The 4,710-nt window shown below is 42.3% G+C and overlaps 1 long non-coding RNA gene across 1 annotated transcript; it reads right to left on the bottom strand.

Moving 5' to 3' along the window:
- Positions 1–1,309: 1,309 nt before the first annotated feature.
- On the bottom strand, positions 1,310–4,410 carry LOC107691473 (uncharacterized). Its single transcript, XR_001634540.1, has 3 exons — positions 4,265–4,410; positions 3,859–3,947; positions 1,310–1,395 (listed from the first exon to the last, which is right to left on the bottom strand). It is a non-coding gene; the product is annotated as an uncharacterized LOC107691473 (long non-coding RNA).
- Between the last annotated feature and the right edge of the window lie 300 nt (positions 4,411–4,710).

Raw genomic sequence — 4,710 nt, forward strand, 5'->3', positions numbered from 1 at the left:
TAAGCCTTTTGTGTACATAGAAAAAGTCTTAGATCTTTGAGTTCAGCTCATGAAAAATGGGGGCAAAAACAAAAGTGTTGCGTTTATAATTTTGTTCAGTGTATATTATGTATCATCATTCAGTGTATTAAAAAAGAGAGAGAAGCTCTCTAGTAAATGTTGTGTGTTTTATACACATACCTCTAATGACCGAGAAAAGTGCAGTCTTTTCAAATGCCTCTTTCTGCAGCGGACCACCCCCCTTCATGTTGAATTTAGACATGAGGGAATTTTTTAAAACCCTAAAATATAATACAGATTGAGGTGGTTAACAATTGTGGACAAAGTTTGACATTTAAAAATGACCAGTAAAGGAATTCTTTTTTAAATTTCAAATACAAAAGTGTTGTAACTTATTGAGTATTGACACCACAATGTTTGATTAACCCTTTCAGCGGTGAGTTTAAAATATTCTAGCTGTCCCCCCAGAGTGAGTTTTTTTAAGGCGACCATTATTTTAGAACGTTTCCCCTTATTGTTTCCATGGCGAAGCGTCATGCTTGTCACATGACACACTGTGGCCACAATAACACTGTATGACGGATCGCTTTTATTTCGCTTTTCCTTTTTTATTTAAAATATTCACAAGCTTGCATACTATGTCATGAACAATCTGATATTCCGATTCATAATTATGTGTAAATGAGTGTGTTTTGTCTTTTAAAAACCTTTCTAAATGATCTAGATCGTGATCTGTAATGTGAGATGGGCGCCGCCATGTTTGTTCTCTCTGCAGTTCAGAGAGTCCTGTCGGATTTACAGCACGTGAATTCATCAATTTCTCCCGAAATACAAGTAATAAGTGGCCGGTGAACTGGGTGAAGAATAGAGTGAACTTTATAGTTACTTACACTATGTGTATCTGATATGAATAAAACACATCGGCAAACTAAATTTGAATGGATTGTTATAGTTGCTTCCATAGACATATGTGTGTATTTTACAAACTCTAAATGTATTGTTTTGCTAGTACTTATGTGTATTTAAATGTCTGAAACCTAAAATAAACATTATGTGGTTAAAAACACTGCATAGTTGTGATAATATGACAAGAGCAGTGCACTTCTCTCTCTGGCTCAGTGCCAGCTAAAGCGCAAAAGTACAGTTTGAATTTGGCAGTTATGTGACGTCACCGAACGTTCTAAATCCTATATGTGGGACCATACTCCCAGGGGCACGGAAATAAAAATCCCATATGTGGGACTGTACTCCCAGGGGCAGGGAAATAAAAATCCCATATGCGGGACCATACCGCTCAAAGGGTTAATGTTGCACGTTTTGTAGGCTTTACCTGTCCAGCATCCTTCTGGCACTGTCTTTGAGGTTTCTTCCTTCAATTCTGCACAACTTTGACACCTGAATAACACATGCCATTGTCAGGCGGGCAGTTGTCAGTCTTGTGTTTTGTTTCCCACGTGCTCCATGTCCTGGTTTTCCCCCCGTGTTCCTCCTATGCCCTTATTTGGTCCTTCCCGTTCCTCTCCTTATTATGATTATTGATTCCAAGTGTTCTCTCATTAGTTTCCTTGATTAGTCCCATGATTTAAGCCCTGTGTGTTTCCATGTCTAGCGTGCTGTCTTGAACGTTGATCCCGTGTCCTACGTGTGTTTCCCTAGATGTAAAATAAAAACTGTTGATCATGATTCTCCTGCGTTCTCCTCGTTCCTCGCTCCTCACAGTAGGCACACCGTGACAGAAGACAGCACAGAAAACTGAAAGTAAGTGGCGCCCCTTCTCGCCGTTTTTGTTTTCGGTTTTTGAACGTTTTTTTTGTTTTTCTTTGCTCCCTCCGTGATTATGGAGATAGTGGCACGCTTCATTGCGTTAGCCTGTTGAGATCTCCCCTTCGTCGAGTATGCCAGGGAGTTCTGCGGGCTCGCCGCAGCGACGGCATTAGATGACGCCACCATCAACTCTTTGTTATGGCACGGGGCCAATTACCATCGCCCCGTGGACCTCCCAGGCACCACGGGACTAAGCTGGAGGAAAGGATCCTCCGGTGTCTGGAGAGTGTCCGGCCCCGAGCCAGAACCAGCACGCCGGCCACAGCATTCCCAAGCCCGCCGGCCGTTCCTCAGTCAAGCCCGCTGGCCATGGCACTCTCCAGCCCGCCGGCCCCGCTGTTCACCCTTAACCAAAGGAGGAGGATGAGGAGGAAAAGACAGGTTCCAGCCCCAGAGCTCACTCCAGAGAGGGCTCTAGTCCCCGAGTTTAGCCCAGAGAGGGCCCCAGTCCCCGAGTTTAGCCCAGAGAGGGCCACAGTCCCCGAGATTAGCCCAGTGAGGGATCCAGTCCCCGAGTTTAGCCCAGAGAGGGTTAGGGTTAGGGGTGTTTTTTAAGGGGTTGGGGGGGGGGGGAGGGGAGTAGTAGGGGTCCATCCATGGAGGCTGGGCCGAGTGCTGAGGCCTGGATCCCTGAGTTCTCTGTTCCGCCATGGCCACCTGAACTGTCTGCTCCGCCATGTCCTCCTGAACTGTCTGCTCCGCCAGGGCCTCCTAGTATGCCTGCTCCGCCATGGCTTCCTAGACTGTCTGCTCCACCATGGCTTCCGAGACTGTCTGCTCCGCCATGGCTTCCTAGTCTGCCTGCTCCGCCATGGCCTCCTAGTCTGCCTGCTCCGCCATGGTGCCCCGAACTGCCATGGAGGCTGGGCCGAGTGCTGAGACCTGGATCCCCGAGTTCTCTGTTCCGCTATGGCCACCTGAACTGTCTGCTCCGCCATGTCCTCCTGAACTGTCTGCTCCGCACTAGCGTGCTGTCTTGAATGTCGATCCCATGTCCTACATGTGCTTCCCTAGATGTAAAATAAAGACTGTTGATCATGATTTTCCTGCGTTCTTCTCGTTCCTCACAGTAGGCACACCGTGACAGCAGTATTATATGCGTCAGTGTACAAGTGTTTACCAACCTTAAACATTGATGCCCATTTGATCTGCAAGTTTTCCATCACTAACCCTTTAGAACTCTTCATTCTAGCAGTTTAAGTTTTTCGCTATTAGTGCCGCCCACAATCTGTCTTTGCCTCCAAAATTGTCTGGCACAACTGACTTCATAACAACACAGTGATAGCTGCTGTAACTAAAAAGTAGCCCAGTACACACATTAACCCAGCTGGTGGAGGGCCGAGCGGCAGTGTGTCTGGGAACCGGAAAAAGAATTGTTTTTTCCTCGTCCTCGTTCCTCACAATAGGCACACCGTGACAGCAGTATTATATACATCAGTGTACAAGTGTTTACCAACCTTAAACATTGATGCCCAATTGATCTGCAAGTTTTCCATCACTAACACTTTAGAACTATTTATTCCAGCAGTTTAAGTTTTTCCCTATTAGTGCCCCCCACAATCTGTCTGTGCCTCCAAAATTGTCTGGCACAACTGTCTTCATAACAACGCAGTGATAGCTGCTGTAACAACACAGTGATAGCTGCTGTAACTAAACAGTAGCCCAGTGCACACATCAACCTCAAATGTACATGGAATAATAAATTCATCCCTACCGTTTTTATTACATTATGTCTTCTGTTTGTACTGTTTAGGTTTTAATGCTGCATTGCACATCTGAGCTATTTGCACTATTTTAATACTGCTGCAAACTTTTTATAATTGGTAATTTTATATTGCCATTTTAAATAATTTGTATTCTTAAGCTTTACAATCAATTTGAAAGTTTCAAAATACACCTTATTGTACTTGTGCAATGACAAAGATATTCTATCCAATTAGCTCATGCTCTCTCTGTATGTAACAAGCCATTGTTCAGTCATAAATTCAATATAATAATTAAAATAAATGATGGACTTTGTCAAAGATTTTTTACCATTGCTGCCCGGATCTTCTCAATTTCCAACCACTTTTCCAGATGTTGAAATTCCTCCTCAGTTTCTCCAATTCTTCTGAGTGTGTTCACTGTATAAATTAACATAGATTAATCTTTGTCAAAGCTGTGTTTGTTCTGTTGTTTGCTCTTTTTTTATCCTCTTCTTGCGCCATTTTAAAATTGCTTGAGTTTGTAAACACGTACAAATGATAAAACTTTTACTCTATTATCTATTGAATTTTGCAATTAATCCTCTAAACACATGCATGCTGAACCGTGGGGCCTAGTCACAGATCACTGTCAACTACGATCTGTTCTCTTCAATAAAATGTCACGGTTCCTAAACATGATAACAAATAATATAGATAAATAATGAACACGTCAAAATGCATACCCAGATACTTACAAGACCAAGTAGGAATGTCCTTTATCGTTTGTTGTTTGCCAGCTGCTCTCCGACAGGTAAACTTAATGCTTTCTCGTGTAAAAACAAAATTAAAAACGCAACACGTCACCGCGTTGCCAGTAGTCATGTCTCAGTAGGGTTACAATTGCCATCTAGCGGTTTGGAATTGTAATTGCATTTTTATTTCTAAACTGCAAGACAGCCGAATAATATCGTATAATGTGTATGAATGTTACATTTAACAGCTTGTGGGATGCAAGACATCATAATATCAAATGAAAGTAAACTTTATAAAAATTTAAATTAGCATTATTTTTGGCATAATAAATAATCCTATTTTTAATAATTCTGTAAAATAATTAAATAAAATATAAAATAATGCTAATTTAAATGTTTCAAAAGTTTACTTGCATTTGATAAGAAGCTGCGTCGGCGACAATTACATG

The sequence above is a fragment of the Sinocyclocheilus anshuiensis genome, unplaced genomic scaffold (assembly GCF_001515605.1).
Source record: "Sinocyclocheilus anshuiensis isolate Anshui unplaced genomic scaffold, SAMN03320099.WGS_v1.1 scaffold514, whole genome shotgun sequence".
Classification (NCBI taxonomy): domain Eukaryota; kingdom Metazoa; phylum Chordata; class Actinopteri; order Cypriniformes; family Cyprinidae; genus Sinocyclocheilus; species Sinocyclocheilus anshuiensis.